Raw genomic sequence first — 17,930 nt, 5'->3', positions numbered from 1 at the left:
GCATAGCCAGTAACAGTAGCGATTAGCTCTGGCCTGAAATCTCCCTCCACCTTTTTACAGGCAGGCTGAATTATGGGGATGGTGCTGTGGAGTGGCATGGAGGGCCAACATCCTTGCAACCACCTATTATGGCACCACCTTCATTTCGGCAGCCAACAAACACGGTTTCAAGTACTGGGCTCAGCTACTTGTTTGTAGACTCAGGCTTGTATCTTGGGTTCTTTTCACTTCACTTTTGACAAAAGCTGTCAGTGTGTTGAAATGCCTTCTAAGTCTTTCCTAAAGTTGTAAGGACCTTTGCCACCCTATTCTGACACTTCCCTTTAATTGTTTGTATCCCTTTAAGTTTCACCTGCACATTGTTTTCTGCTTCCTGCACATATCCAAAGTTGCACCTGAAGCTATGCATAATTATGAGGATGAGCTGCCGATGGTAAATTGCATGCAAACAGCACACTTCAGTAGATGAGAGCAAAACCTGTTTCAAACCATTTGGGTGTAAACTGCACCTACATCATAAAATCTATCCTTATGTCTCAATCCCCAGGATACCCACATCATACCATTTCATTCAGATGCTCCATGATTTCCATATGTTACATGATCTTTCCCACATGCAGTGATTGTGCCCAAGTGCATTGTACAATATGCAATGACAGTTCTGTACCCATATGGATAGGTGAGCTTATTTACTTATAATGTACCATCTGCTCTCAAAGGAAGAGAAACTGTCACCCTCCAGCAAATCTGAAGAGCACTGCTCACTGGAGCACCAACTGTCATTATCCTACCTTGAAACAGACACCAACAGAGATACACGCTTCAGGAGAAGCCACTAATAATGTTCAGGATAAATCAAAATGAGAAGCACTCAGCACTCGGAAGAATTGTTAGCAGTGGTGGAGATTGATGAAGGGATGAGGGATTCTGAGATCTCAAATGCCCACTGTTTTATGCTCAGACAGATCAGTGGCCTCAGTGAGGAGATGACCTCTGGCAATGCTACACACAGACCAGAACAGGAGTAGCCAGCTGTCAGCTCATGTCAGCGGCAGAGCCATGACCTAATCCTACACAAGTGACAGTAGGCACTGACTATAAAACCAATAGGGTGATTTTGAGTGTTGAACGATCGACTGGCAGTGTGACTTGGATGATCACCCGCACTCGAATTAAAGACGTGGCAGAGATTTTGAGCCACAGCCTCAGTAACATGGTGAGCTTCAGGCCACCAAACGGGCATCCTAATGCAGCTGGCTGGATTGAGACCTACTAATATTGGGCTGCCCTGAATGACAAAAAGGTAAGTGGGTGGAGGTGCGTGGTCCAGAGACAGCAGCGACCCAGTATATTCGTTTGGATCCCAGAGGAGCACTCCCCCCACCCCACCTCCCCCCGCCCCCCCCCCCGGCCATGAAAATATTATCAAACGTACTTTGGTTGGGCTTCTTCTCCGCTATCGGCCATAGAAGTTCTTATGTCTTGAATAAAGAATCTGACCAGATGCTGTAAGCTTAAAGTAAAGTGTGACCAAAGTCCTTTATTGCAGGTCTCCAGAGTGCCTCTCCAGCCTGTGAGGCCTCCTTATGTACAGGTGCATTGTGGGATCCCTTGGGACTCCAGGGGATGAGCCCTCTGGTGGTTAAACACGGTATTTACAGGTTTACATATATAACAACACTCCCTCCCCCGCCCCCGCCCCTGCCCCCGCCAAAGTCAATAGTGTAACTATTTACAATGTGAGTCGATCTGGGGCCTTCCTTTCCCTGGTTGATCGTCTCGGTGCAAATGCTGGTTTTGGTGAGTCGTTTGTTAGGCCCTCGCTGGGCTGCTGCGTAGCTGGTCTTGCAGGGCTGCAGGATGTGGTGAGTCCTGCTGGGCTGCTGCAGGTGATGGGTTTTGTTTTATGGTCAACCGCTGGGTCGGTTGCCATTTGTGTGTGTGTTGGGGGGTTGAAAAAGGTAGAGTCTATTGTGGGCTGGTCTGGATATCCATGAATCTGATCCAAGTGTTTTCTGCAGGTGAGTCCATTTGAAAGTTTGACCAGAAACACCTTACTCCCCTCTTTGGCCACGACAGTGCCGGGACCTTGTCCATAGTTCAACATAAATACAGGATCATTAACCTCGATTTCGCGTGACACATTTGCGCGATCATGATATGTATTCTGTTGAAGCCGCCTGCTCTCTATCTGTTCGTGTAGATCGGGGTGGACTAACGACAGCCTTGTCCTCAGTGCCCTTTTCATGAGCAGTTCAGCGGGGGGAACCCCAGTGAGCGAGTGGGGGTTTTGTGCAATAACTAAGCAGGACTCGGGATAGGCGAGTCTGCAGTGAGCCTTCAGTTACCCTGTTCAAGCTCTGCTTGATTGTTTGCACTGCTCACTCTGCCTGACCATTGGACGCTGGTTTAAACAGGGCAGATGTGACATGTTTGATCACATTGTGGGTCATGAACTCTTTGAACTCAGCACTGGTAAAGCACGGCCCATTGTCAGTCAAAGACATCAGGCAGGCCATGCGTGGCAAATATGGCCCGCAGGCTTTCAATGGTGGCAGCGGGCGTGCTTGCCGACATTATCTCACATTCAATCTATTTGGAGTACGCATCAACAACCACAAGAAACATTTTTCCCAAGAATGGGCCTGCATTGTCGACATGGACCCTGGACCATGGTTTGGAGGGCCAAGACCATAAACTTAGTGGCGCCTCCATGGGTGCATTGCTTAACTGTGAACATGTGTTACATTTGTGCACGCAGGACTCTAAGTCTGCATCGATACTAGGCCACCACATGTGGGATCTGTCTATCGCTTTCTTTATTACAATGCCTGGGTGGGTACTGTGGAGTTCACTAATGAAAGTGTCCCTGCCCTTTTTTGGCACCACTACTCGATTACCCCATAGGAGGCAGTCTGCCTGTATAGACATTTCATCTCTGCGCCACTGGTACGGTTTTATTTCTTCCTGCATCTCTAATGGGACACTAGACCAACTCCTGTGGCACACAGTTTTTTACTAAGGACATGGCTCATCGGGCAGTAACAGGTGTTTGCTCACTCTCGAATGCTTCCATTACAATAATTAAATCTGCGAGCTGTGCCATCTCCACCCCAGTGGTGGGCAATGGCAGCCTACTGAGAGCATCGGCACAGTTTTCTGTGCCTGGCCTGTGGCAGATGGCGTAGATGTACGCGGACAACATGAGCGCCCATCCCTGGATGTGGGCCGATGCATTCGTATTTATCCCCTTACTTTCAGAAAAGAGGGATATCAGTGGCTTATGGTCGGTTTCCAATTCAAATTTGAGCCCAAACAGATATTGATGCATTTTCTTTATCCCATAAACACACACTAACGCTTCTTTTTCAATCATGCTGTAAGCTCTCTCAGCCTTAGACAGACTTCTGGATGCATAAGCAACCAGTTGCAATTTCCCAGATTCATTAGCTTGTTGCAATACACACCCGATACCGTATGACGACGCATCACATTCTTGTACCAAACACTTACATGGATCATACAACACAAGCAATTTGTTTGAGGATAACAGTTACCCAGCTTTCTCAAAGGCATTTTATTGGCTTTTACCTCATACCCATTCATTGCCTTTACATAGTAAAGAGTGCAGTGGTTCTAACAGTGTTCTAAGACCTGGTAAGAAGTTACCAAAGTAGTTCAGGAGTCCTAGAAACGACCGCAGCTCCGTAACGTTCTGTGGTCTTGATTACCTCCGTCTTTGAATCGGTGGCCTGATGCCGTCCGCCGCAATTCTTCTCCCCAGGAACTCCACTTCAGGCACCCGGAAAACGCAGTTCGAGCGTTTTAATCTGAGCACCACACGATTAAGCTGACTAAGAACCTCCTCTAGGTTCTGCAGGTGCTCGACGGTGTCCCGACCTGTAACCAAGATGTCATCCTGAAAGACCACGGTGCACCGGGACCAACTTCAGCAAGCTTTCCATGTTCCTCTGGAATATCGCCGCGGCTGATTGAATCCCAAATGGGCATCTGTTGTAAATGAAGAGACCTTTTAGCGTGTGATGCAGGTGAGGCCCTTCGATTCCTCCAGCTCCTGCGTCATGTAGGCCGATGTCACGTCCAGCTTCGTGAATGTTTTTTCTCCTGCCAGCGTCGCAAATAGTTCATCTGTCTTTGGTAGCGGGTATTGATCTTGCAGGGAGAAACGATTGATAGTTACTTTGTAATCACCACAGATTCTGACGGTGCCATCTTCCTTGAGGACTGGAACAATCAGACTGGCCCACTCGTTGAATTCGATCGGCGAAATGATGCCCTCTTGTTGCAGCCAGTTCAGCTCGATCTCCACCCTCTCTCTCATCATGTACTGTACCGCTCCCGGCTTGTGATGGATGGGTCGCATCTCCGGAATCAAGTGGATTTTCACTTTTGCTCCTTGGAACTTCCCGATGCCCGGTTCGAACGGTGAGGAGAACTTGTTTAGGACCTAGGCACACGAAGTGTCGTCGATAGATGAGAGCGCTCGGACGTCGTCCCAGTTCCAGCGTATCTTTTCTAGCTAGCTCCTGCCAAACAGCATGGGGCCATCGCCCGGTACCACCCAGAGTGGTAAATTGTGCACCGCTCCATCGTAGGAGACCTTTATGGTAGCACTGCCGATTACGGGAATTAGTTCCTTTGTGTATGTTCTCAGTTTAGTATGAATGGGAGATAGGACTGGTCTTGAGGCCTTGCTGCAGCACAATTTATCAAAAGTCTTTTTGCTCATTATGGACTGGCTCGCACTGGGAGTCCATTTAACTCAACCTTCAGCATTATCGGGGGACACTTTGTGGTAAATGTGTGCACCCCATATACCTCTGCCTCCTCAGTCTGAGGCTGTGGTTCGTCATGATCTACCGTGGATCTGTCCTCCTCTGCAACATGGTGGTTTGCAGCATTAGCACAGTTTGCAGCTCACCTGCACATATATTGGAGGTGTCCCATTGTTCCACTGCCCTTGCAAACGTATCCTTTGAAGCAGCATGAATGAAAACGATGATCACCTCCGCTTCGCCAACAAGGTCTTGATTGTGGACTCTGAGACATCTGCGGACGTGCAGCTGCAGGCATGTGAGTCCTGCCCTGTACGTTACGATTCAAAAACAACATTACTTTGTTCACAGTACTTGCAGCAGCACTCGCATGCTGAGAGATTTGTTTGATATTGTCACTGGTGGCGATGAACGCCTGGGCTATCGCTATGGCTTTACTCAAGATTGCGGTCTCTACAGTCAAAAGTTTGCTAAGTATTACTTCATGGCCGATGCCAAATACAAAGATGTCCCTGAGCATGTGCTCCAAGTGTTCTTCAAATTTGCAATGTCCTGCAAAGCTCGGCGACGTAGCTCGCTACTTCCTGGGCTTCAGACCTCTTGTATGTGTAGAACCGGTACCTCGCCATCAGAACACTTTCCTTCAGGTTTAGATGCTCCCAGACCAGTGTGAACAAATCATCATACGACTTCTCTGTGGGTTTCGCTGGAGCGAGCAGATTTTTCATGAGACTATACGTTGGTGCCCTGCAAACAGTGAGGAGGATCGCCCTTCGTTTGGCAGCATTTGCTTCTCCTTCCAACTCATTGGCCACGAAGTATTGGTCTAGTCACTCCACGAAGGTTTCCCAATCATCTCCCTCCGAAAATTTCTCCAGGATGCCCATGGTTCTCTGCATTGTTGCGGTGGGGTTCGTCATCTGTATCTCGTCGCCAGTTGTTATGTCTTGAATAAAGAATCTGACCAGATACTGTAAGCTTGAAGTAATGTGTGACCGTAGTCCTTTATTATAGGTCTCCAGATTGCCTCTCCAGCTTGTGAGGCCTCCTTATGTACAGGTCCTCCCAAGGGATTGTGGGATCCGTGGAACTCCAGGGGTTGAGCTCTCTGGTGGTCAAACAAGGTATTTACAGGTTTACATATATAACAGAAGTGATCTGTGAGTGAAAGCTGTGATGATCCCCAATCTAAAATGACAATGGCGTCTTAGCCCGATTTGCATTATTGAAATGGGCCTACTGCCTGTAATAGGCAGACTTCCAGTGATAGGCCCTTTCAAAATATTGCCAGGTGCATCGTTGGAATTAACGGGGTGGTAAGGCTACCAACATAATTTTCAGTGCATTAACGCCCCGTTAACGGCAGGCGACACAGGATAAAATCCACCCCTCTGAGTCTTTAGCAAATCTAGCAAAGAACACTATTAGTACATGTATAGGAGTCTCAGGTTAATTACAGTAGACCTTCTGAAACCACACATGGACCACGACTTCTGGCAGTTCCCCTTCTCCCCTCACAATGTTCTGCACCCGTTCAGTGATGTGCCTCTAGTCCTCCTATTGCACTGCAATTTACCCACAAATGGCTGCTACATCCATTCTCTCTGACAAAATACCCGTCACTACTCTGGTCATCCTTTGAAATGTTAAACTTACTAACTACGGACATGATCTGGTGTAAAATTCCCACTTTTTAACTGCACAGCTGTAGAACAGTGCCTAAGTTCATTAATGATCTTAACAAGGAAAGAATGTTTTTTTCCTCAATTTTCACTTATGTTTGACAATCCGATCTTGGAGGATGGATATCCTCACACCAGTGCTACATCAAATGAATAATCCATTACTGCTTTCTAACATCATACCTCCACTCTTTACTCATCTAATTTTTCTGCACAAACTTAGCAACACCAAGAATATCAGGCCCAGTGTGCTTTGACTAGATGGGATAAATATTTTTCCCTTTTACTGCCTGCTTTCAGCACTGGGGCCAGGAGAGGAAGATTGGCTATAAGGATGGCGCCCCGCCGACCTGCAAGAGAACAACATCGGCAGGCGGGGGTATAAGTAGGAGAGCTAGCCACTGCAGTGAGCGGCGCAAGCTGACCCAGGAGTGCGACCATTTCTAGAAGGGCAACTGGATCGACGTCACTGGAGTCCAGGCAGCCCATTGGAGCGGCATCCAAACCCAGCGGGGGGCTGAGAGTCGGACCAGCGGGGAGCTGAGATCCAGGCCCATTAGAGTGGCGTCCGAGTCCAGTGGGAGGCTGAGAGTCGGGCCCAGCAGCTGCGGCGTCCGAGCCCAGCAGGGGGCGGCATTAGATGCCCAGCGAGGGGTGGTGTTCGAGCACAGTGAGGGGAGGAGGTTGAGCCCAGCGAGGTGAGGTGTTCGAGCCCAGCGAGGGGCGGAGGTCGAGCCCAGCGAGGTGAGGTGTTCGAGCCCAGCGAGGGGAGGAGGTCGAGCCCAGCGAGGGGCGGAGGTCAAGCCCAGCGAGGGGCGGAGGTCGAGCCCAGCGAGGGGCGGTGTTCGAACGCAGCAAGGTGCAGAGGTCGAGCCCAGCGAGGGGCGGAGGTCGAGCCCAGCGAGGGGCGGTGTTCGAACGCAGCAAGGTGCAGAGGTCGAGCCCAGCGAGGGGCGGAGGTCGAGCCCAGCGAGGGGCGGTGTTCAAATGCAGCAAGGTGCAGAGATCGAGCCCAGAGAGGGGCGGAGGTCGAGCCCAGCGAGGGGCGGAGGTCGAGCCCAGCGAGGGGCGGAGGTCGAGCCCAGCGAGGTGAGGCGTTCGGGCCCAGCGAGGTAAGTCGTTCGAGCCCAGCAAAGTGAGGCATTCGAGCCCAGCGAGGTGAGGCGTTCGAGCCCAGCGAGGTGAGGTGTTCGAGCCCAGCGAGGTGAGGCGTTCGGGCCCAGCGAGGTGAGGCGTTCGGGCCCAGCGTGTTGAGGCGTTTGAGCCCAGCGAGGTGAGGCGTTCGAGCCTAGCGAGGTGAGGCGTTCGGGCCCAGCGAGGTGAGGCATTCAAGCCCAGCGAGGTGAGGCGTTCGGGCCCAGCGAGGTGAGGCGTTCGAGCCCAGCGAGGTGAGGTGTTCAGGCCCAGCGAGGTGAGGCGTTCGGGCCCAGCGAGGGGCGGTGTTCGGGCCCAGCGAGGGGCGGTGCAGCATTTAATAGAAGTGGGTTCCTTGCCCAGGAGTGTCGCAGCATTTAACAGCAGTGGGGTCGGGGCTCGGGTGGCACAACAGAGCTTGGTCTCCAGTCATCTTGGTCAATCCTCGTCACTGGACCAAGACCTAGCTCTGTCAAGCCCGTGTGGTGGCTGATGTGCAACGGTCACCACACGTTAAAAAAATCCATGCACAGGCATCTTCCACCCTTTAAGATGTAACTCATTGTAACACCTGTGAGCCCATCATTTTTTGGTGTGAAGAGCGTCATCCTCATTACGAGGGACTGCCTAGTAGTAATATAAGGATGTGAAGCTGGATTTTAAATTTAAAATGGTTTGCTACCTTGGTGCAATTGACACCAAATTCAAGAAATCTTGCTTCCTTTTTAGCTGTTCTTGAGGTCAGCCAGCCGCATTCAACTGCTGTAGGCGCTCGAAGCTCACAGCAATTATTATTTCCCCCACACCTCGGAATGGAATCCCTGGCACAGTCAGAAATCCTACCCAACAGTATTTAAATGAGCTGACCCAGGAAAATCAATCTGGGTCAGCATTCAAAGCTGCACTTCTGGCAGGATTACTGTCACAGATTAAAATCTAGGCCAGCGAGCTGGAAACATTCTGATAAGCAGTTACAGGGATTTGGGAAAATGTAGAATACTAATAAAATAAATTAATTAAATGGATATTTCTCCTTTAGTTTTCTTCCTATAATACTTTGACCCAAAATATAATGAGACAGACATATTGTGATTTAAAATAGACACTGACTAAGGATAAGTGTTGTCCTCTAATTATTAGCTAATATTCAGTGAAAAAAAGAAAGCCTTGTATTTATATAGCATCTTTCACAACCATTGGAGTTCCAAAGCGCTTTGCAGCTAATGAAGTACTTTTTGAAGTGTAGTCACTGTTGTAATGTAGGAAATGTGGCAGCCAATTTACATACAGCAAGCTCCCACAAACAGCAATATGATAATGATCAGATAATCTGTTTTTATGATGTTGATTGAGGGATAAATATTGGCCAGGACACCAGGGATAACTTGAAAGCAAAATACTGCAGATGCTGTAATCTCAAATAAAAGCAGAGAATGCTGGAAATCTCAACGAGTCAGGCAGCATCTGTGGAGAGAAAAACAAAGTTAATGTTTTGGGTCAATGACCCTTCATCAGAACCAGGGATAATTCACCTGCTCTTCTTCGAAATAGAGTCACCTGAGAGAGCAGATGAGGCCTCGGTTTAACGACCAAAAGACGGCATCTCCAACAGTGCAGCACTGACATGAAGCAGATAAGTATTGAACTGGAGTGTCAGCTTAGATTTTTGTGCTCAAGTGTCTGGAGTGGGACTTGAACCCACAACATGATGACTAGGAGGCGAGAATGCTACCAACTGAGCCACGGCTGACACTCTAGCCACCATCTTGCCAACTGCGAGGTTCCCGGCCAATTGACGGAAGCGGGTCTGATGACGTCATTTGATGATTTTGACAGTTATTCTGTCAATGTTCTGCAGCACTGACAAGCACTGCACATGACTCCCTCCAGGTGCTTATGGAGGGCGTCATAGCACGTAAGGAGGTTCTCTTCCTTTCCCATGGGTGGAAGAAACCGCCCCAGGACACCAACGCAGCCTGGTTGCACATTGCACAGGAGGACACAAGCAGGGTGTTCGTCAGGAGGACCAGGCTGCAGTGGCACAAACCTTTCAATGATCTCAGTAGATCACGAAGCGTTACTGCAAAGCCACACTCAACAACATCCTGATGTGCCACTCATCACATCCCTATCACTCTTCCCTACCCTACTCCTGCATATCCTTACTCGCACCAACTTACCTTGCACCTCCACCCATCCCTCTCTCTCTATCTACATTATCACATCCCCATCTCACTTGCCACACCTCACACTCACTATCATCCTTATCCAATCATACCAACTAACAACACACAAGGGTAAGTAGGCACTTGGGTCTTTTAGCCAATGTTCATGTAGAGTTTCTGCTAATGTGTTGTCAAACATTGAAATCTTTATTTTGAACACTTTGCCTTCTTGGACAGATTTGTGTGAATCTTTGGAAATGAATTAGTGAGTTGTAGTGAATGGTGAAACACCCTGCAATGGTGATGAGTGTAAAAGGAATGGCTTTGTCATTGCAGGGATGCCTTATGGTGCTGGTGTGGGGTGGTGCCAACCTCGCTTCATGTGGCAGCCAGGGAGTACAACGTCAAGTGAAGTAAATGTTTCCATGGTGAGACCATCTCTGGCGGCCTGGGCTGCAATGTGGTGGGGTGCTGATGCCCTGCATCCTGTGAGGCATCAGGTGATTGCAGAGAAGTTTGGTGTTGTTGATCATGATGCTGGTGTGTTTATTGATGGTGATGTTGGAGATGATCGTTGTGGGATTCTGAGGATCAAGGTGAGGCTTTCTCAAGGGCACCAATGCTGCTAGAATACTTGGCAGCTGAAGTTTGGATGACAGAAACGATCTGTCAATGGTGAGAGAGGTTGCTCCAAGGAGGCAACAGTGTTCACTGCAGACACTTCCAAACAGCATATAGCTCAAAAGTGTCTTCCAAATCCTTAAGGCTTCATCCTCTGAGATTTGAAAGTGAACAGTTGTGAAATGTTAGCTTTTATACCACTTCTGCAGCTGTCAACTAGTCAAAGCAAAGGAGAGTCATTGAGAACCCGACACACTTACCTGACGTGAAACCCGAGTGATGGGAAGCTGTTGAAAAACTTGGAAAAATGGTCAATACCTCTAAACTACTTCTTAATGATGTTAATTGGCTGGCCCACCACTTCTTGTCGGATCTGTGAACCGCAGCCTGACCCGACACTTTGGAAACGGACAAGTAGGGGGATTTTACGCGGGATTCCGCTCCATTGTAAATCACGGCCATTTTGATAGCGGACCCACCTTCAAATCCGCACGTGTAGGGCTGGTAAGATTCCGGTCTACAAGTAGGGATTCATAAGTACAACACTTGTTCGCTCAGTAGTTTAGGTAGTGGGTGAATGCATTGCATGCAAGGGTGTAGCTGGCAATTTGACGTTTGTACATGCACAGCACTGCTCCAATCCCTGCTAATCTTCCCTGGTAAGAAGATTATAATGCAACCAATAGCCCTTGTTGTAAGAGAATGGGATAGATTTTGACTTTGTGCGATAGTGTAAAATGGGTGATAGCGAATCGGTGACCCGCTTTACAACTCCCGATTTTGTATTTCCATTGGATTTGCGATTGCTCGTTTTTTGCTATCACCCAAGACCAATTTCACCCCATTTTTATCTTGTGTAATTAAAGTATTCTAGCTGATAGTAGAGTCCAGCACCGTGACCCGGAGCCCAATGCCCCGCCAGCAATGTCAGCGCTACATGGATGTTCCGCATAGTGCTGGTGCCGCAGAATGCCCCTCCCCTTCAATTAAAGGGAAGGGCCACTGCGAGCTCTGCAGTCTCTTTGGCGCCACCACTGGGCCATCAGGGATGCCCGCAACTAGGCCAATAGTCCAGCACCCATAACGGAGTGCCGGGCTGCAGAATGGCAGCCCAGTTAAGGCGAGGGCCGCCAGTGTCGGGCTGACAGAAGAGTAGGCCATGAGAAAAATATGGTGGCCCACGATCATATGGCCTCCCATCGGTTGGTGCCATCTTCACCGCCCACGGGGCAATTTCCCCTGCGACGTTCAAAGGGGTCGGTGTGGGGCGGTGAGGGGTCGGCGCACAAATGCCAGCCTGGGCGCAAGTCACAGGGCACGGCGCTAACAGAGAAGCACCAATGGGGTATAAAAAAGGGCAATTTCGCCCGCTTAGACTTTTTTCTATACTCTTCAGCTCGAAACATTTTGCGCCATAATTTGCTGGAAGTGCAAGCTGATAACGGCATGGCAAGTGCAGCGGGGCATCTGCGACCTCAGTGAATGGCGGGACCATCAGTCTTGCTCCTTAACCATTGCGATATAAGGACTGAGAAAGAAATTGAGAAACGTTGGAGAAGGAGCGTGAATTACATTGTGTAAATTAAAGTCAAATTAGGTACAGAAGAGAAGTAAAGAGAGGGGTGAAAGATTGGATTAAGAGAGAGGGGAAAAGAAGAGATAGAAAGAGAAAGTAAGAAAAAAAAACAAAGATTTTAAATTTGACAATTTTAGAATCTCTAATAATTTACTACGTACAAGAATGAGATTGAACAGTTGCATTGTTCCCTCTCTAGACCAGAGAGGTTAATTGGCATTGCATTAACAATTATCACATCGTTAAAAAAGGGCTTATGATGTTAATCTCCAGCCCTAAGTTTCTGCGGTGAGTTTAATGGTCAATGAATGTGCAAATCCAAAATGTTCTTAAAAATAACAGAGACGCTAATGGAGAGACGCTGTTGATGCGGAGCGGTATATAATGACCAGCAACTTCTGGAGATTTGCAACTCATCGCGTATCTCTTAATCTCCTGAACTTTCTGACCAATTTGTGCATTAATAACAGGGTGTGTCATTAACATGCCGTTATTTTGTTAGCAACATCCAGCCCATAACGATCAGTTGGAGCTGAGAGTAGCTATACTCTATTCCTGTATGCTACCAATATTAAATGTAATATAATACAGGATAATTAATATCATATTTAAATAAACACACAGCAAGTACATCTCTGTAACATTCATCAACCTATATATGACTATGACATTTCGATTATTTTTACCAGTTATTTTTCATATATAACCACTCAATATTCCTTTACATGTAACAGACTGAAGCCAGTTCAGTAAGGATAAATAATAACCACATTTCTTATAAGTGTTGACATTTTCTAAATTTAAAAAAGGAAACTATGGCCAAGAAATTAGTCTCGGGCGGTATCGGAGCGGCCGATCGTTAGTCGCAGCGCCTGATATTCTGCTCCGTTCACTGCACTATCAGGCGCTGTGTATAACGGGCAGCTGCTCCCATACTGCCTGAGACTAATTTCTAGGCCTAAAAGTAAAAATATCACTTACGTGAAATAAGAGCTATCTTTATATTAGTATATCCTGTCATCATTCCATTCAAAAAGAATTATGCCAATGGTGTTTATGGGTTTTTTCATATTAACTGTGTCCACATCCGGTGACATCTACCCTTTCATAGTTTTAATAGGATTTCCCCATTAATGTGACAGCCTGTGAGTCGATAGTCCCGAGCTCTAGCTACAAGGTACCCTTGTGGAGCAGATCTGTCAACCTTCATCAGCATTTTGTTCCATCCATCATTTTCTTCTTAGTAACTGTAATTTATAATTTCCAAAAGAAGGTTTCAACAAAATAAACATAAAAGTTATAGATTTCACAATAAAATGATTAAATTTATCCCTTGAATTGTTTGTGTCTTTTAATGCCTGCAGTAAAGATTTTTTGAGATGAAGGCCTCCACCTGTCTCAAAAGCTGGGGCTTCAAGTGAATATTTTTACCCCACAATGGTTAAGCCTTTCAATGAAATCTGTGCATTCTGAGAATGTGCAGGTTGCAGAATTTCCCAGCATGTCACAGGAGTTGAAGGTTGGAAGAGTGCGTGTGCCCATCCTGTACAGAAACAGCATGGTTAAAAATAAATAGCTGATATAATGTGAGAAACAGCAGTGAGAATAACACAATGGTTTGTGATTGTTTTTTGGAAAAGAAAACAGAACATGCTTTTAGAAAGTGATTATTTTAGTCAGTCATCACTTCTGGTTGTATGAATTCAGTTAAAAAATCTCTGCTTAATAATTATTTTTTAATATAAAATCTTCAGGAAAGGGCTTACTTATATTTACATAAATGCTTTTTACACATTTTTGAAGTGTAGTCACTGGTGTTTGCAAACATGGCAGCCAATTTGGATATATCACAGTCCCATAAACAGCAATAAGATGAATAACGAATTAAATTGTTTTTAGTGGAAGGATAAATGTTGCCCAGGACACCGTGCCAGCTCTTCTTTGAATACTGGTATGGCATCATTTATATCCAGCTTAGATGCCAGCCAGGTCCTCCATTTAACATCTGATCCGAAAGGCAGCACCTCTGACAATGTAAAACTCCCTACTGCACTGAAGTGTCAGTCTAGATTCGGTGCTCAACTTCTGGAGTGAGGCTGAACCTGTGACCTTCGAACTCAAGAGGTAAAAGAGGTAAAAGTGCAACTATTCATCTACGGCTCAATGATGAAGTTTCATGAGGCTTTTTTTGTCTGTGGCAATTTATGTTTTTTTAATGATTGTAGAAGTCAGCAAACTTGCTAATTGTGCACTTCTGGTGTACACCAGGAGTGCATGTTAGGAAATTACATAACCCCTGCATATGTTTTTCTGTCCATTAATTTTAACAAGCATAAATGTTATGTTCTCAGGCTTGTGAATAATCTTCTCACCAGCAAATATTTAAGACTCTCTCAGGTTTCATGTTTTGAATATGGTGCCAAACATCCAATTGATGTTGCCAGGTATACGGTTTCCTGAAGGATCCTCCATAGACCTCAGTTGATGGTCCCAGAATTCACTATTATGAATCTTCACCTGTTAATTTCACAAAATAAGTACCGGTGCTATATGTTAATTGATAATTTAATTGGAAGATTAAGTTCAGGCCCTATCAAATCGAAGTGGCCAGATTTGATTTTGGACCTCGTTCTTTGGCCTTCCACATTCCACACTACATAAACTTGAAGTCATCCAAAACTCAGCAGCCCATGTACTAATCCACAACAAGTCAAGTTCACCCATCACCCCTGTGCTTTCTGACCTACATTGGCTCCCAGTTAAACAATGCCTCGATTTCAAAATTCTCACCCTTGTTTACAATTCACTCCATGGACTTGCCCCTCCCTATCTCTGTAATCTTTTTCAGCCTCACAATCCCATAAGATGTCTGCACTCCTCAAATCCTGGCCTCTTGAACATCCCTCATTATAACTGCTCAACCATCGATGGACTTGCATTCAGCTGCCTGGGCCCTAAGCACAGGAACTCCCTCCCTAAATCTCTACGCCTCTCAACCTTCCCTTCCTCCTTTAAGACGCCTGTTAAAGCCTACCTCTTTAAACAAGCTTTTGATCATCTGCCTTAATTTCTTCTGTGACTCGGTGTCAAATTTATCTGCTTTTCTGTCATCATCATAGGCAGTCCCTCAGAATCAAGGAAAACTTGCTTCCACTCTTAAAATGAGTCCTTAGGTGGCTGAGCAGTCTAATATGAGAACCAGAATCCCTGTCACAGGTGGGACAGATAGTCGTTGAGGGAAAGGGTGGGTGGGACAGGTTTGCCGCATGCTCTTTCCGCTGCCTGCGCTTGATTTCTGCATGCTCGAGATGCTCAGCGCCCTCCCGGATGCACTTCCTCCACTTAGGGTGGTCTTTGGCCAGGGACACCCAGGTGTCAGTGGGGATGTTGCACGTTTTTAAGGGAGGCTTTGAGGGTATATCTGTAATGTTTCCTCTGCCCACCTTTGGCTCATTTACCGTGAAGGAGTTCCGAGTAGAGCACTTGCTTTGGGAGGCTCGTGTCTGGCATGTGAATGATGTGGCCTACCCAGTGGAGCTGATCAAGTGTGTTCAGTGCTTCAATGCTGGGGATGTTGGCCTGGTCAAGGACGCTAATTGTCATGTATCTTACATTATTATATATAACTGTATCCTAACATGCTATACATGAGTGTAATAAGATATGACCTGTAACCACCAGCATACCTTACCACCAGGGGTGCACTTGCAAGAGACAGGTATATAAGGACAGGTCTCAGGCAAGTGCGGCATTCCAGAGCTGTGAAATAAAGGTGCAGGTCCAGAGTGACCTTGACTTCACTACATGCCTCGTGTGAATCTGTACTGAGGGGACAGGACTTTACAGTGGCGACGAGTTACGGGATTACAGAATCCACAGAATGACGAACAACGGATCAGATGAAAAGTACAATGCGGGAGACAATTGGGAGGACTTTATAGAAAGGCTCCAGCAAAGCTTTGTAACCAAAGACTGGTTAGGTGACGATAAGGCAGACAAGAGAAGAGCCCATCTCTTGACCAGCTGTGGCTCGAAAACATACGCTTTAATGAAGGATCTGTTGGCACCCGAGAAATCAGCAAGCAAGTCGTTTGAAGAATTGAGCACCCTGGTAAGAGACCACCTGAAGCCAGCGAGTAGCCTACACATGGCCAGACACAGGTTCTACAACTACAGACGTTGTGTGGGCCAGAGCATACCCGACTTCGTGGCGGAACTTCGGAGGTTGGCTAGTTTATGTGAGTTCTCCGATGAACTGAGGAGAAAAATGCTGAGAGACTTTTTCATTGAAGGAATAGGCCATGCAGGCATATTCCGAAAGCTCATAGAGACCAAGAACCTGACCTTAAAGGCAGCAGTACTGGTTGCACGGACATTCTTGATAGGGGAAGAAGAAACGAGGTTGATTTACAATGCAGGCACAACAACTAAAGAAATATCAGAACAAGAAGTTCACAGCACTAAACAAGCTGCTACCCCCACACACAGACAAAACCGGGAGAACAGGCTCTCGACAGCAGGCAGAATCAATCAAGGGCCACTGGAACGGCCGTTCACACCTCATCAACCCACAATGCGAGCAATCAACTACAAACTGAGAGAAGCTCAAGAAAGATCAGCCAATCGCAGCTCATTCTTTGGGAACACTTTGAACAATGGAACAGGTCTGTGCTGGAGGTGTGGGGGTGGGAACTTGTCAAGGGGATGTCAATTTCAGCAGGCTGTTTGCAGAAATTGTGAAAATACAGGGCATTTGGCCCGCACGTGCAAAAAAACGGCAGCTCGGCTGGTATACGAATCGGATGGGTCGGAAAGCGGACCAGAAGATGGTGGGGACAGTACCCGGGACACCGATGTACAGCGGGTCAACACGATCAATGGCCGCTGTTCCTACAACAGGATGCCTCCGATAATGATGAGGGTCCTACTCAACAGGATATCTGTCAACATGGAACTGGATACGGGAGCGAGTCAATCTCTCATGGGCGCTCAACAATTTGAACAACAGTGGCCACATAAAAGAGACAGACCAAAAGTCACAAGGGTCGACATCAAACTAAGGACCTGTAGCAAAGAAATCATACCAGTCCTCGACAGCGCCATGCTCTCTGTCACACACAAAGGGACAGTAAACTGACTTCCCCTGTGGATTGTCCCCGGAGACGCCCCAGCACTGCTGGGGAGAAGCTATCTGGCAAAACTAAACTGGAAATGGGATGATGTCCATGCCATGTCATTAGAGGAATGGACCTCCTGCTCAACAGTTATAAAGTGATTCGAACATCTCTTTCAGCTAGGTGTGGGCACTTTCAAAGGGGCCATAGTCAAAATCTACATCACACAGGATGCTAGACTGGTCCATCACAGCCAGAGCTGTGCCCTATGTGATGAGGGAAAAGATTGAACATGAGCTAGACAGGCTTCTGCGGGAAGGCATTATATCACCTGTGGAATTTAGCGACTGGGCAAGCCCCATCGTCCCAATCATGAAGCCTGATGGATCCGTACGAATCTGTGGGGACTACAAATCTACCATAAACAGTGTCTCCCTACAGGACCAGTACCCGCTGCCCAGAGTGGAGGACTTATTTGCCACATTGGCTGAAGGCAAACTTTTCTCAAAATGAGACCTCACATCTGCATATATGACGCAAGATTTGACCGAGGAATCCAAGCTACTCATCTTCATCAACTCACATCGAGGCCTTTTCATGAACAATCGATGCCCATTCGGCATCAGGTCGGCAGCTGCCATATTCCAGCGCAACATGGAGAGTCTGTTCAAGTCCATCCCGGGGACGGTTGTATTTCAAGACGACATACTTATCAGGGGCAGGGAATCCGACTCCCATCTCCGTAATTTGGAGGAAGTACTAAAGCGGTTGTATTGGGTAGGCCTACGAGTCAAGAAATCCAAGTGCCTGTTTCTCGCACCCGAGGTTGAATCTTTGGGCAG

This window comes from Pristiophorus japonicus, chromosome 5, assembly GCF_044704955.1.
Source record: "Pristiophorus japonicus isolate sPriJap1 chromosome 5, sPriJap1.hap1, whole genome shotgun sequence".
Classification (NCBI taxonomy): domain Eukaryota; kingdom Metazoa; phylum Chordata; class Chondrichthyes; family Pristiophoridae; genus Pristiophorus; species Pristiophorus japonicus.
Note: the sequence above shows the minus strand (reverse complement) of the source record.